The sequence below is a fragment of the Rutidosis leptorrhynchoides genome, chromosome 4 (genome assembly GCF_046630445.1).
Source record: "Rutidosis leptorrhynchoides isolate AG116_Rl617_1_P2 chromosome 4, CSIRO_AGI_Rlap_v1, whole genome shotgun sequence".
NCBI classification, from domain to species: Eukaryota; Viridiplantae; Streptophyta; class Magnoliopsida; order Asterales; family Asteraceae; genus Rutidosis; species Rutidosis leptorrhynchoides.
Window position 1 is genome coordinate 378,134,686 of NC_092336.1, and position 17,861 is coordinate 378,152,546.

The window sequence follows — 17,861 nt, forward strand, 5'->3', positions numbered from 1 at the left end:
ACATTTTTTAATACGTTTTAATGTTTTATGCTTATTAAGTCAGCTGTCCTCGTTAATAACCTACAACTAGTTGTCCATAGTTAGATGTACAGAAATAAATAAATATAAATTATCTTGGATCAATCCACAACCCAGTGTATACAAGCCTCAGGCTAGATCACAACTCAAACTATATATATTATTTTGGAATCAACCTCAACCCTGTATAGCTAACTCCAACATTACTGCATATAGATTGTCTACGGTTGTTCCAAAATATATTATATAGATGGGTCGATATGATATGTCAAAACATTGTATACGTGTCTATGGTATCCCAAGATTACATAATATATATTAGAATACATGAATAATACAATATAAGTTTGTTAAGTTATGATTTGTATAGAATTGTTACAATATTTCCCGTAGCTACAACAATCAAAAAATATCCAATCTTGTTTTACCCATAACTTCTTCGTTCTAAATCCGTTTTGAGTGAATCAAATTGCTATGGTTTCATATTGAACTCTATTTTATGAATATATATAGAAAAAGTATAGGTTTATAGTCAGAAATATAAGTTACAAGTCGTTTTTGTAAGAGGTAGTCATTTCAGTCGAAAGAACGACCTCTTGATGACCATTTTGAAAAACATACTTCCACTTTGAGTTTAACCATGATTTTTGGATATAGTTTCATGTTCATAAGAAAAATCATTTTTCCAGAAGAACAACTTTTAAATCAAAGTTTATCATAGTTTTTAATTATCAAACCCAAAACAGCCCGCGGTGTTACTACGACGGCGTATGTCCGGTTTTACGGTGTTTTTCGTGTTTCCAGGTTTTAAATCATTAAGTTAGCATATCAAATAGATATAGAACATGTGTTTAGTTGATTTTAAAAGTCAAGTTAGAAAGATTAACTTTATTTGCGAACAAGTTTAGAATTAACTAAACTATGTTCTAGTGATTACAAGTTTAAATCTTCGAATAAGGTAGTTTTATATGTATGAATTGAATGATGTTATGAACATCATTACTACCTTAAGTTTAGTAGGTAAACCTACTGGAAGTGACAAAAAATGATCTAGCTTCAAAGGATCTTGGATGGCTTTAAAGTTCTTCAAGTAGGATCATGACACAAAAACAAGTTCAAGTAAGATTTTTACTCGAATTAAGATAGTTTATAGTTATAGAAATTGAATCAAAGTTTGAATATGATTATTACCTTGAATAAGAAAGATAACCTACTGTAAATAATAAAGGTTTCTTGATCTTTGATGATTACTTGGAATGGATTAGAAAGCTTGGATGTAAACTAGTAAACTTGAAAGGATTTTCGAAGTGTTCTTCCTAAGATGATTATAGCTTGATTCTTGAAGTAATTTTTGATGAAGATGATGATTAGATACTGAAAAAATTCATTCATAAGTGTGTGCGCGTGTGTGTGTGTGTGTGTGTGTGTGTTAAGAGAGAATTAGAAAGAGAATTGGAAGTGAAATGGAGTGAATGATGAGTGGTAAGTGGTGAGTGGTGAGTGGGGTTAAAAGGAGTTCTAGTTAGTTGACTAGTTCATGGTAGAAGTTAAAATTGATTAGTCATATATGACATAATCAAGAGTGGAATCCCATGCTAGTTCCTATTGGTATATACCCACAGTAAGTACGTCTAGAAGCTGTGTATAATACGGGTATGAATACGACTAGAATTCTTAATGAAAAAAGAATGGGAATGTAATTGTATCTATTTTTGTTAAGTATTAGTGTTTTGATATATGTAATGAAGTCTTCCAAAAGTATATTAATACATCTAAATACACTACATGTATATACATTTTAACTGAGTCGTTAAGTCATCGTTAGTCGTTACATGCAAGTGTTGTTTTGAAACCTTTAAGTTAACGATCTTATTTAATGTTGTTAACCCATTGTTTATTATATCTAATGAGATGTTAAATTATTATATTATCATGATATTATGATATATTAATGTATCTTAATATGATATATATACATTTAAATGTTGTTACAACGATAATCGTTACATATATGTCTCGTTTCGAAAACCTTAAGTTAGTAGTCTTGTTTTTACATATGTAGTTCATTGTTAACATACTTAATGATATATATAATTATCATTTTATCATGTTAAATATAGTGTAACAATATCTTAATATGATACACATGTATTTAGTAAGACGTTGTAATAACGATAATCGTTATATATATCGTTTCGAGTTTCTTAACTTAGTAGTCTCATTTTTATGTATATAACTCATTGTTAATATACTTATGGAGATACTTACTTATCATAATCTCATGTTAACTATATGTATATCCATATATATATCGTCATGTCGTTTACAAGTTTTAACGTTCGTGAATCGCCGGTCAACTTGGGTGGTCAATTGTCTACATGAAACTCATTTCAAATAATCAATTCTTAACAAGTTTGATTGCTTAACATATTGGAAACACTTAATCATGTAAAAATCAATTTCATTTAATATATATAAACATGAAAAAGTTCGGGTCACTACAGTACCTACCCGTTAAATAAATTCCGTCCCGAAATTTTAAGCAGTTGGAGGTGTTGTCGTATCTTCTGGAAATAAGTGCGGGTATTTCTTCTTCATCTAATCTTCTCATTCCCAGGTGAACTCAGGTCCTCTACGAGCATTCCATCGAACCTTAATAATTGGTATCTTGTTTTGCTTAAGTCTTTTAACCTCACGATCCATTATTTCGACGGGTTCTTCGATGAATTGAAGTTTTTCGTTGATTTGAATTTCGTCTAACGGAATAGTGAGATCTTATTTAGCAAAACATTTCTTCAAATTCTAGACGTGGAAAGTTTTATGTACAGCCGCGAGTTTTTGAGGTAACTCAAGTCGGTAAGCTACTGGTCCGACACGATCAATAATCTTGAATGGTCCAATATACCTTGGATTTAATTTCTCTCGTTTACCAAATCGAACAATGCCTTTCCAAGGTGCAACTTTAAGCATGACCATCTCTCCAATTTCAAATTCTATATCTTTTCTTTTAATGTCGGCGTAGCTCTTTTGTCGACTTTGGGCGGTTTTCAACCGTTGTTGAATTTGGATGATCTTCTCGGTAGTTTCTTGTATTATCTCTGGACCCGTAATCTGTCTATACCCCACTTCACTCCAACAAATCGGAGACCTGCACTTTCTACCATAAAGTGCTTCAAACGGTGCCATCTCAATGCTTGAAAGGTAGCTGTTGTTGTAGGAAAATTCCGCTAACGGTAGATGTCGATCCCAACTGTTTCCAAAATCAATAACACATGCTCGTAACATGTCTTCAAGCGTTTGTATCGTCCTTTCACTCTGCTCATCAGTTTGTGGATGATAGGTAGTACTCATGTCTAGACGAGTTCCTAATGCTTGCTGTAATGTCTGCCAGAATCGTGAAATAAATCTTCCATCCCTATCAGAGATAATAGAGATTGGTATTCCATGTCTGGAGACGACTTCCTTCAAATACAGTCGTGCTAACTTCTCAATCTTGTCATCTTCTCTTATTGGCAGGAAGTGTGCTGATTTGGTGAGATGGTCAACTATTACCCAAATAGTATCAAAACCACTTGTAGTCCTTGGCAATTTAGTGATGAAATCCATGGTAATATTTTCCCATTTCCATTCCGGGATTTCGGGTTGTTGAAGTAGACCTGATGGTTTCTGATGCTCAGCTTTGACCTTAGAACACGTCAAACATTCTCCTACGTATTTAGCAACGTCGACTTTCATACCTGGCCACCAAAAATGTTTCTTGAGATCCTTGTACATCTTCCCCGTTCCAGGATGTATTGAGTATCTGGTTTTATGAGCTTCTCTAAGTACCATTTCTCTCATATCTCTAAATTTTGGTACCTAAATTCTTTCAGCCCTATACCGGGTTCCGTCTTCCCGAATATTAAGATGTTTCTCCGATCCTTTGGGTATTTCATCCTTTAAATTTCCCTCTTTTAAAACTCCTTGTTGCGCCTCCTTTATTTGAGTAGTAAGGTTAGTGTGAATCATTATATTCATAGATTTTACACGAATAGGTTCTCTGTCCTTTCTGCTCAAGGCGTCAGCTACCACATTTGCCTTTCCTGGGTGGTAACGAATCTCAAAGTCGTAATCATTCAATAATTCAATCCACCTGCGCTGCCTCATGTTCAGTCGTTTTTGATTAAATATGTGTTGAAGACTTTTGTGGTCGGTATATATAATACTTTTGACCCCATATAAGTAGTGCCTCCAAGTCTTTAATGCAAAAACAACCGTGCCTAATTCCAAATCATGCATCGTATAATTCTGTTCGTGAATCTTCAATTGTCTAGACGCATAAGCAATTACTTTCATTCGTTGCATTAATACACAACCGAGACCTTGCTTTGAGGCGTCACAATATATCACAAAATCATCATTCCCTTTAGGTAATGACAATATAGGTGCCGTAGTTAACTTTTTCCTCAACAATTGAAACGCTTTTTCTTGTTCATCCTTCCATTCAAATTTCCTCCCTTTATGCGTTAATGCAGTTAAGGGTTTTGCTATTCTGGAAAAGTCTTGGATGAACCTTCTGTAGTAACCAGCTAGTCCTAAAAATTGGTGTATGTGTTTCGGAGTTTTCTGGGTTTCCCACTTTTCAACGATTTCAATCTTTGCTGGATCCACCTGAATACCTTCTTTGTTCACTATGTGACCTAGGAATTGAACTTCTTCCAACCAAAATGCACACTTTGAAAACTTAGCGTACAGTTTTTCCTTTCTTAACAACTCTAGCACTTTTCTCAAATGTTCTTCGTGCTCTTGGTCATTCTTTGAGTAAATAAGTATGTCATCGATGAAAACAATGACAAACTTGTCAAGATATGGCCCACACACTCGGTTCATGAGGTCCATGAACACAGTTGGTGCGTTAGTCAATCCAAACGGCATAACCATAAACTCGTAATGACCGTAACGCGTCCTAAAATCAGTCTTCGGAATGTCATCCTCTTTCACCCGCATTTGGTGATATCCAGAACGAAAATCGATCTTCGAATAAATCGACGAGCCTTGTAGCTGATCAAATAAGTCGTCGATTCTCGGTAATGGGTAACGGTTATTGATGGTAAGTTTATTCAACTCTTGGTAGTCGATACACAACCTAAATGTACCATCTTTCTTCTTGACAAACAGAACAGGAGCTCCCCATGGTGATGTACTTGGTCGAATGAAACCACGCTCTAAAAGTTCCTGTAGCTGACTTTGTAATTCTTTTATTTCGCTGGGTGCGAGTCTGTATGGAGCACGAGCTATTGGTGCAGCTCCTGGTACAAGGTCTATTTGAAATTCAACGGATCGATGTGGGGGTAATCCCGGTAATTCTTTCGGAAACACATCGGGAAATTCTTTTGCGACGGGAACATCACTGATGTTCTTTTCTTTAGGTTTAACTTCCTCGATGTGTGCTAGAATGACGTAACAACCTTTTCTTATTAGTTTTTGCGCCTTCAAACTACTAATAAGATTTAATTTCGCGTTGTTCTTTTCTCCGTACACCATTAAAGGTTTTCCTTTTTCACGCATAATGCGAATCACATTTTTGTAACAAACGACCTCTGCTCTCACCTTTTTCAACCAGTCCATGCCAATTATTACATCAAAACTTCCTAACTTGACTGGTATTAAATCAATTTTAAACGTTTCATCCCCCAGTTTAATTTCTCTCTTCCGACATATATTATCTGCTGAAATTAATTTACCGTTTGCTAATTCGAGTAAAAGTTTACTATCCAAAGGTGTCAATGGGCAACTTAATTTAGCACAAAATTCTCTACTCATATAGCTTCTATCCGCACCAGAAATCAAATAAAACATAAGCAGATTTATCGTCAATAAGAAACGTACCCGTAACAAGCTTCGGGTCTTCCTGTGCTTCTGCTGCATTAATATTGAAAACTCTTCCACGGCCCTGCCCATTAGTATTCCCCTTATTTGGGAAATTTCTAATAATGTGGCCCAGTTTTCCAGATTTATAACAAACAACGTTGGTATTACTTGCTCCGACACTATTCGTTTCGGCATTACTTGTTCCGACATTATTTGTTCCTTTAGTTCTGTTAAACTTTGGTCCGTAGACCTCACACTTTGTCGCGCTATGACCATTTCTTTTAAACCTGTTGTAAAATGTCGTGCAAAACCCCTGATGATTTTCTTCACACCTATGACATGGCTGTTTTTGGTTTTTGTTGCTGTTGTTGTTATTGAGGTTGTTGTTTGGATTGTTATTGTTGTTGAAATGGTTGTTGTAGTTGTTAGGATGTTTGTTGTAGTTATTGTTAGGATTGCGGTTATTGTTGCGATTGTTGTTGTTGTTGTACTGGTGACTCTTGTCACCGTTTTCTCCCACTTCCTCTTGAGTTGTTTCGTGTTAGCTTCTTCGGCCGCCTGCACTTTAATTCTTCCCTCAATCTGATTTATGAGTTTATGAGCCATTTGACTTGCCTTCTGTATAGAAGCAGGCTCGTGTGAACTTACATCTTCTTGAATCCTTACTGGTAACCCTTTTACAAACGCGTCGATCTTCGCTTCTTCATCTTCGAATGCTCCCGGACACAATAGGCACAACTCTGTGAATCGTCGTTCATATGTGGTAACGTTGATCCCTTGTGTTCGTAACTCTCTAAGTTCAGTCTTGAGTTTATTGACTTCGTTTCTAGGACGGTACTGCTCGTTCATCAATTGCTTGAATGCCGACCATGGTAGTGCGTAAGCAGCATTTTGTCCTACCTGTTCAAGATAGGTGTTCCACCACGTTAACGCAGTACCTGTGAAGGTATGCGTAGCATACTTAACTTTGTCCTCTTCAGTACACTTACTTATGGCAAACACCGATTCGACCTTCTCGGTCCACCGTTTCAATCCAATTGGTCCTTCGGTTCCATCAAATTCCAAAGGTTTGCAGGCAGTGAATTCTTTGTAGGTGCATCCTACACGATTTCTTGCGCCGTTAGCTGCATTGCTAGATTCAGAGTTATTGTTGGTATGTAGCGCAGCCTGTACTGCAGCTATGTTTGCAGCAAGAAAAGTACGAAATTCCTCTTCGCTCATATTCATTGTTTGTCGAGTAGTCGGTGCCATTTCCTTCAAAATAGTCAACTGAATCGAGTTAATCATACAGAATATTAAGAGTAGTCAATAGTATTTCGTAGCATAATATGAACTCATTTATAAAAGCTTTTTCTTCATATTTGCATTTTATAAGTTTAAATTCGGGTACTACCTACCCGTTAAGTTCATACTTAGTAGCTAATATACAATTCAACTACTACAATTCCATATGAAAAACTGATTATAATAATATATCACATACAAATATTCTTCAAACTTACAACTTCGCTATATTACATATAACATGAAATATATTACACTTTGATACAGGACAGTTTTGAAGATAAAACTAGTTAATACGCAAGTTGTTCAGCAAAGGAAATAAAGACACATAATTCATAAGTCCAGAAACAAGTCATGCATTCCGGTTTTACTAAGACGACTTCCCATCCTTGGTCTTGTGGAAAATAACCGTTATGACCATTGGCTAGGCAGCATGTTGTAATGTCGTCAAAAGGATGAGGGTTTCGTAATGTCCAACAGCCCCGTAATAATCTAAAAACCTTGTTTCTCACCCCAACTACTGAATCCGTCACTTGTGGAAAGGTTTTATTTAAAAGTTGTAACCCGATATTCTTTTTCTCACTTTGGTAAGAAGCGAACATCACTAACCCGTAAGTATAACATGCTTCTTTATGTTGCATGTTAGAAGCTCTTTCTAACTCACGAAATCCTATGTTGGGATATGTTGAGTCAAAATAGGTTCTTAACCCGTAGCGTAAAATTGCATTTGGGTTCCCCGCATTTAATGCTTTAAAGAAAATACGGCGTAACTTACGGTCTCCCCAATGTGATATACCCCATCTATCAAAGGAAAGCCTTTTATAAGCTAAGGCATTTCTGGAAAGTCTTTCAAATGTTTGACAAGTTAATTTCGCCATAACTAAATGTGCTGATGAACTCTAACCGACTCTAGATAAGATTTCCTCAATCATATCCTCTGGTAGGTCTTCTAAAATATTCGGTTGTCTACCCTTAACGTCCATTTTGTTTTTATACTGTAAAATAGACAAGGATTAGATTCATAAAAGATAATTAACAAACAATACAAGCAATTTTTACATAGAACATAAAAGTACAAGCACACTATAATACATATAATACACAACATGATTACAACTCCCTAATCTGAATCACTAGTTTCTTCTTCTTCGGACATGGTTCGCTTTCCTAATTTTCCAGGGATATATGGTGTTCCTCTAATATGAGCCGTCGTTTTCCACAATGGTTTAGAAAAACCTGGTGGTTTAGAGGTTCCCGGGTTATTGTTACACTTTAGGAAATACGGATGTTGCCGATACATATAAAGCTCATCGGGGTTGGAATCGGGTTTCACTATTTTTATACCTTTTCCCTTATTATTTTCTTTTGCTATATTAAATTGGGTCGAGGTGATTTCTATAACATCATCGGAATCCTCATCGGGATCCGATTCATCGGAAAATTGGTAATCTTCCCAATATTTTGCTTCCTCGGCAGAAACACCATTGACCATTTTTAACTTTGGTCCACTGGTTGAGGATTTTCTTTTATTTAAACGATTTACTGTAGGTATCACTATTTCTTCCTCCGGAACCTCTTCTTCTTCTGGTTCCTCCTCTTCCGATTCATCCTCTTCTGGTTCCTCTTCTTCCGGTTCCTCCTCTTCCGGTTCCTCTTCGGAAATTTGTGAATCTTCCCAAAATATATTCGACTCTTCATTATTATTAGGTGAATCAATGGGATTTGTACTAGAGGTAGACATCTATCACACAATATCAAACACATTAAGAGGTTAATATATCACATAATATTTACATGTTAATAATATATAGTTTCCAACAAAAGTGTTAAGCAATCGTTTTTAAAGAAAACACGATCGAAGTCCAGACTCACTAATGTATCCTAACAAACTCGATAAGACACATTAATGCAAATTTCTGGTTCTCTAAGACCAACGCTCGGATACCAACTGAAATATCCCGTTCATATTGATTATAAACGTTCCATATTAATTGATTTCGTCGAGAGGTTTTGACCTCTATATGAGACGTTTTTCAAAGACTGCATTCATTTTTAAAACAAGCATAACCTTTATTTTATCGATAAAGGTTTAAAAATCATTACGTAGATTATCAAATAATGATAATCTAAAGTATACTATTTACACACGACCATTACATAATGGTTTACAATAAGAATATATTACATCAAAAATAAGTTTCTTGAATGCAGTTTTTACACAATATCATACAAGCATGGACTCCAAATCTTGTCCTTATTTTAGTATGCAACAGTGGAAGCTCTTAATAGTCACCTGAGAATAAACATGCTTAAAACGTCAACAAAAATGTTGGTGAGTTATAGGTTTAACCTATATATTTATCAAATCGTAATAATAGACCACAAGATTTCATATTTCAATATACATCCCATACATAGAGATAAAAATCATTCATATGGTGAACACCTGGTAACCGACATTAACAGGATGCATATAAGAATATCCCCTATCATTCCAAGAAATCCTTCGGGCATGATAAAAACGAATTCAAAGTACTAAAGCATCCGGTACTTTGGATGGGGTTCGTTAGGCCCGATAGATCTATCTTTAGGATTCGCGTCAATTAGTAGATCGGTTTACTAATTCTTAGGCTACCAAGCAAAAGGGGCATATTCGGCTTCGATCATTCACCCATATAATGTAGTTTCATTTACTTGTTTCTATTTCATAAAACATTTATAAAACTGCATGTATTCTAATCTCGAAAATATTAGATTTTAAAAGTGGGACTATAACTCACTTTCACAGATTTTTACTTCGTCGGGAAGTAAGACTTGGCCACTGGTCGATTCACGAACCTATACAAATATGTACATATATATCAAAGTATGTTCAAAATATATTTACAACATTTTAATACGTTTTAATGTTTTAAGCTTATTAAGTCAGCTGTCCTCGTTAATAACCTACAACTAGTTGTCCATAGTTAGATGTACAGAAATAAATAAATATAAATTATATTGGATCAATCCACAACCCAGTGTATACAAGCCTCGGGCTAGATCACAACTCAAACTATATATATTATTTTGGAATCAACCTTAACCCTGTATAGCTAACTCCAACATTACTGCATATAGATTGTCTACGGTTGTTCCAAAATATATTATATAGATGGGTCGATATGATATGTCAAAACATTGTATACGTGTCTATGGTATCCCAAGATTACATAATATATATTAGAATACATGAATAATACAATATAAGTTTATTAAGTTATGATTTGTATAGAATTGTTACAATATTTTCCGTAGCTACAACAATCAAAAAATATCCAATCTTGTTTTACCCATAACTTCTTCGTTTTAAATCCGTTTTGAGTGAATCAAATTGTTATAGTTTTATATTGAACTCTATTTTATGAATCTATACAGAAAAAGTATAGGTTTATAGTTGAAAATATAAGTTACAAGTCATTTTTGTAAGAGGTAGTCATTTCAGTCGAAAGAACGACGTCTTGATGACCATTTTGAAAAACATACTTCCACTTTGAGTTTAACCATGATTTTTGGATATAGTTTCATGTTCATAAGAAAAATCATTTTTCCAGAAGAACAACTTTTAAATCAAAGTTTATCATAGTTTTTAATTATCAACCCCAAAACAGCCCGCGGTATTACTACGACGGCGTATGTCCGATTTTACGATGTTTTTCGTGTTTTCAGGTTTTAAATCATTAATTTAGCATATCATATAGATATAGAACATGTGTTTAGTTGATTTTAAAAGTCAAGTTAGAAGGATTAACTTTATTTGCGAACAAGTTTAGAATTAACTAAACTATGTTCTAGTGATTACAAGTTTAAATCTTCGAATAAGATAGTTTTATATGTATGAATCGAATGATGTTATGAACATCATTACTACCTTAAGTTTAGTAGGTAAACCTACTGGAAGTGACAAGAAATGATCTAGCTTTAAAGGATCTTGGATGGCTTGAAAGTTCTTCAAGTAGGATCATGACACAAAAACAAGTTCAAGTAAGATTTTTACTCGAATTAAGATAGTTTATAGTTATAGAAATTGAATCAAAGTTTGAATATGATTATTACCTTAAATAAGAAATATAACCTACTGTAAATAACAAAGGTTTCTTGATCTTTGATGATTACTTGGAATGGATTAGAAAGCTTGGATGTAAACTAGTAAACTTGAAAAGATTTTCGAAGTGTTCTTGAAGTGTTCTTCCTAAGATAATTATAGCTTGATTCTTGAAGTAATTTTTGATGAATATGATGATTAGCTACTGGAAAAATTCGTTCATAAGTGTGTGTGTGTGTGTGTGTGTGTGTGTGTGTGTGTGTGTGTGTTGAGAGAGAATCAGAAAGAGAATTGGAAGTGAAATGGAGTGAATGATGAGTGGTAACTGGTGAGTGGTGAGTGGGGTTAAAAGGAGTTCTAGTTAGTTGACTAGTTCATGGTAGAAGTTAAAATAGATTAGTCATACATGACATAATCAAGAGTGGAATCCCATGCTAGTTCCTATTGGTATATACCTACAGTGAGTACGTCTAGAAGCTGTGTATAATACGGGTATGAATACGACTAGAATTCTTGATGAAAAAAGAATGGGAATGTAATTGTACCCATTTTCGTTAAGTATTAGTGTTTTGATATATGTAATGAAGTCTTCCAAAAGTATATTAATATATCTAAATACACTACATGTATATACATTTTAACTGAGTCATTAAGTCATCGTTAGTCGTTACATGCAAGTGTTGTTTTGAAACCTTTAAGTTAACGATCTTATTTAATGTTGTTAACCCATTGTTTATTATATCTAATGAGATGTTAAATTATTATATTATCATGATATTATGATATATTAATATATCTTAATATGATATATATACATTTAAATGTCGTTACAACGATAATCGTTACATATATGTCTCGTTTCGAAAACCTTAAGTTAGTAGTCTTGTTTTTACATATGTAGTTCATTGTTAACATACTTAATGATATATATAATTAACATTTTATTATGTTAAATATAGTTTAACAATATCTTAATATTATACACATGTATTTAGTAAGACGTTGTAATAACGATAATCGTTATATATATCGTTTCGAGTTTCTTAACTTAGTAGTCTCATTTTTATGTATATAACTCATTATTAATATACTTATGGAGATACTTACTTATCATAATCTCATGTTAACTATATGTATATCCATATATATATCGTCATGTCGTTTACAAGTTTTAATGTTCGTGAATCGCCGGTCAACTTGGGTGGTCAATTGTCTACATGAAACTCATTTTAAATAATCAATTCTTAACAAGTTTGATTTCTTAACATGTTGGAAACACTTAATCATCTAAAAATCAATTTCATTTAATATATATAAACATGGAAAAGTTCGGGTCACTACAGGTTAAGTTGTTAAGGAAGGATGTACATCATAGAATATTAGTAATATGAATTTAACCGAGTAGTATCTACCCTTATTTAATTAATACATAATAGCTTAGTACGGAAAGATATATTTTGATCTCAAAATTCATATATATATAAAATATACATATAATTTCTTCAGGGGGAATGAGTTAATACTTCATAACTCGTTGATACAATATACGCGTTGTTGATTTGTGATGATGTTGATGATTATGGAATTGGCGGAGCTCGTAGTGCTACAGGTTTTTCTGGTGTTGGTGATACTGATGGTGATGCTGGTGGTACTACCGGTGGTGCTTGTATAACAAGTCTAGCTATTAACCATGCACCATTCTTGTCAGGGTTTCTACTCTTCCTTCTATCATTTCGGTCCACTCATCTGATTTATGGTTAAGGTTGGAATAGATAATCTCTAAGACTTTAGAGATTACATAATCGCCACAGAATTTTTCTCCAATGAAGTTATGAATCAATAGTTCATCGTTGATTTTTATTAGTACTCCTTGGTATCTATGGTGCGTATGACGTTGATGCTTGAGGTACAGATTGTGACGTTGAGGTGTGGGATGCGGATGTTGTTGTTGATGGTGGTAATGGTACTATTGATGTTGCTGATGGTGGTACTGTTGATGTTGGGGATGCTGCTGGTGCTTGTAACCTTTGCACCATATTCTCCAAAGCCACTACCCGAGTGCGAAGTTCGTTGACTTCTTCTATTACACCGGGATGATTGTCGGTTCGGACCAATGGATAAATAAGATCTAGAATGTGAGATAGTATATAATCTTAATGAGATACTCTGGAAATGAGACATAAAATGGTGTTTCGGACGGGTTCGCCGGTAAGTGCTTCAGGTTCTTCGCGAAGAGGGAAATGTGGTGGATGTAAGGGATCACCTTCTTCTTATCTCTAATGATTAAGTAGACTGCGAACCCATCCCCAATTCATCTAGAATATATGATGGCTAATTGGTTGATCCATTCCAGTCACACTGGTTTCGGAGCTCGAGTGAAACTCCATATCGGAATCTGAGGGACTTGAACTAGTGGCGAGTTCCATTTCGTACGATTGAATAAAGGATTTTTCAATATGAAATGATTTTCGGCTATCGGATGGTATTCTAATTACATAGAGTATCTATATATATAGAACAAAAGATTTCGTAGATTACGGAGGAATTTACGAAATATGTCAGGCAAAGTTTACAGTAACAGATACGCTAAGATATGATTTAGCAGATATACTAAGATATGAATTTTGTCTATACACTATCTATGCAATAATTGCAGTAAGATACGTCAAGACTTAAGATGATAAACAGGTAATTTCTGATAAGAAATGATAAGTAAAACTTTTGACATGTAGACATGGCCGAAGTCCAGACTCACTAATGCATCCTAACAACTATCAGTTAGACACACTAATGCAAGACCTGGTTTGCTAAGACCACCGCTCTGATACCAACTGAAACAACCTGTCCATATTACTATAAACGCATTATGTTATTCATTGGTCCCATAGCTGGGTATTTGACCTCTATATGATACGTTTTAGAAAAATATTGCATTCGTTTTATAAAAAGCACACCATTATTATACATAATGCATGTTTTAAACAAGTGGGAGATTATTTAAGAAATAATCCCCATGATACATCGGTTACCAAATACTACACACATGACATAACTGTCGAATATAATACATGACAAAAGTTTTATTGAATGCAACACTTCATTTAAACAAAAGCATGAGACTCCATGCACAACTTGCTCAGATAATGCAACAGCGGAAGACTTTCTTAAGGACCTGAGAATAAACATGCTTAAACAGTCAGCACAAAGGTTGGTGAGATATATAGGTTTAGCATCGATATAAATATAGACCACAAGATTTCATAGTTATAAATATATGTACACTCGCAAGTGTATAAAAGTATTCTATAAGTTGTTGAGCGCTTCGGTAACCATACTTAACCATTAATGTAGCATATTCTCTTTATTATGAAATCTCCCTACACTGTACCAAGTGTAGTAAAAATGAAGTACTATGCAACCATTTATGATACTAGAGCGACTAGCCCGGTTGGGGTTGTCAAACCCGATAGATCTATCAATAGGATTCGCGCTTACATGTTCTTACAACATGTAAATATTAGTTACCAAGCTATTAGGGAAGATATGCAATATGGTACAACTCAACGTAGAATATATTTTAAGTACTTGGGTCCATGGCGTAAAACATAAAATGCATGTATTCTCACCCCAAAATATTTTTAGAGTTTAAAAATGGGACTATATACTCACGATAGTAAAAGTATATTAATAATAAGTTTTCAGCTTATTAAAAATATGGTCGTCGTCCTTGGATTCATGAACCTATAATAATAATAATGATTCAGATAATAATACGACATGTGAATAAAATAAAACAAGTTCATAGAATACTTATATATTAATTTTTAACATTTTTATGCTAGTAGTCCTTTGTTAGTAGTCCAAAATAGTCTGAAATGTCCAACAGTCCAATAATTGGTATATATATAATCTTAGAATTACCCCCACGATGTATTGTATACGTATTATCTTTGCATCAACCCAGAGACGTATTGTATACGTATTATCTTAGAATTTATCAAAACGTATTGTATACTTATTGTCATGGAACGTACCAAGATTATTATATACATACAATCTCGGAATTAACTAAGTTTATAATATTTTGTTATACTAATGATAACATGTCCAAATATATATAGGATATAGGAAAAGTTAGCAAGGATATGGTTAATATAGTTTTTATAATATAAATTTCGTCCATACAACGTTAATTTTAGCTGATTTTGTTTTGCTCGCCAAATATTCATTACAACTCCGTTTAAAGTGAATCAAATTGATATGGATTCCTTAAGAAGTTAATTTTTCAAAAATAATTCGAAAAGTTCTGCCCAGATAGTAATTGTTAGAGTTTTACCCTCTTTTGATGGCGGTGGACAGATTTGGAAGAATTCCGGCATCCACCCAATATATGATTTTTGATAAATACTTCCACTCATGAAAAAAATACTGGAAGTCTTATTTACATATATTAATATATTTCCAAAGTCTTAGCCTCAAACTCAAAGTCTAAGATAGGTTTTTAATTCCCAACCCAAATCAAACCGCTTTTTACCGAATGGAGATTAAACGATATATGTTAAGTTTCAAGGTGTTCTTCATATGTACAAGTTATAAGTTCTTATATTAACTTAATATAACATAATAATACATATAAATAAGCGTTATTAGAGTTAAGTTAGAAACATTAGATTAGTTCTTCAAACAAGTTTAGAATCAACTAAACTATGTTCGAGTTTATAAACTCTTATATAGATAGCTATAAAAAATTAAATATATATATATATGTATATATATATATATATATATATATATATATATGTATATTTATATATATATGTATATATATATATATGTATATATATATGTATATATATATATATATATATGTATATATATATATAAAATTAATACAAGTTTTGACGTTCGTGAATCGTAAGAATAAAAGGGTGGTCAAACATTTACATAAATTCTGTTTCAATTAATCAAGTCTTAACAAGTTTGATTGCTTAACATGTTGGAAACATTTAATTGTGTAAATATTAATCTCATATATATTAACGAAAAAATCTGGGTCGTTTTACACATAATTGTTCGTGAATCATCAAGAGAAGTCGATGGGTAAATGAATACATGAACACAGTTCAAAGTTTTTGAGATTTCAACATTACAGACTTTGCTTATCGTGTCGAAAACATATAAAGATCAAGTTTAAATTTGGTCAGAAATTTCCGGGTTGTCACATGGGGACTGGTCTGTCGACCAGTTTTAATCTGCTTTGGGTTTTTCTTGCTCCGCGAGTGCGGATGTGGGGTCACACAAACCTCCGAAGGTGCGGCTTTTTTTTTAATAAATCCTTTAACTATTAAAACAATTAATTAATTAATTTTTAAAATTTTGTTTCCTTAGATTGAGGGCGTTTTGGTACGTTTACCGCGTCCCTCGACAAAATTTAAAATTTGTCATTTTAAAGCGATTGTTTTAAAAGCAAAGATTTTTGGGTTTTTTTTAATGTTTTTGGCATACTTTAGATCAATAAAATTAAAAATAATGATAACAAAATTTCTCGTCCCGCCCTTGGGTAAAGTAATTTCAGTTCAACAACCTAGTCTTCAACTCAAGACGAATTTTAGAAATCATTTTTTTTAACTTAATGAAATAAAGTACATTTTTGTTTTTAAATTCACACCAAACTTAAATTTAAAATGTGCATATTAATAAAAGTTCATATAAATATTAATATTTTTTATATAAATTAATTTTATAATCTTATATTTAAAAATAATATAGTTATATATTAAATTTTTTTAAAACAAGGTAAAAATAAAAATAAAAATCTTTTTGGTCTTTTATCCCACTTTAATCAATCAAATATTAACAAAAATATACGTCCCTCTTTTGGGTAAAGTAATTTCGGCTATATTACCTAGTTTTACTCCTGACGAATTTCTGAAATATTTTGAGTTGATTGATTAAAGATATTTATATCTTATGAATAAACTGTAAATTTCGCAGTGATGAATTAAATTTTTGTGTGATATCAATAATTTCGGTTTATTATACCTAATTTTATTGAATATCAATTTAATACTTTATAGCGAACGATTCAGCGTTTATTATCAAAAGGTTAAAAGAAATAAATAAAAATAAAATAAAAACTGTACATACTTACATGTGAGATAGAATTCTCAGAGACATGCTTTAGTCGACTCATAGGAGAGTTGTTCGATCTAGTTTTCCATTGCTACATAAGCGTAACCTCGATTTTTCAATAATTTTTCTTCTAAACATATGAATGGTCCTTCTCTGCATAAAGTAACGAACTCAGTATTGGAATGTGTCTGATTGTTCGAACATTTACCTTCGTGTGACCATTTTCCGCATTTATGACATCTTTCAAGGTGTCGTGCTCTTCTTTTTGTTGCGGATTTCGATTTTCCTTTACCAAAATGTGTCTTATTATGATTCTTCCTGAGTTCTTTCATCACTTTGTCCATTTTGCCTCTTATGAATGATACCAATTCACTCGGGAAAATGTTATTATTACGTTTAGTAATCATAGCGTATAGTAGTAGACCATGGTTCAGATCAAAGGAATTCTTCATCTCGTATAACCTAAAAGAAATAAAAATTCAGAATGGGGGGA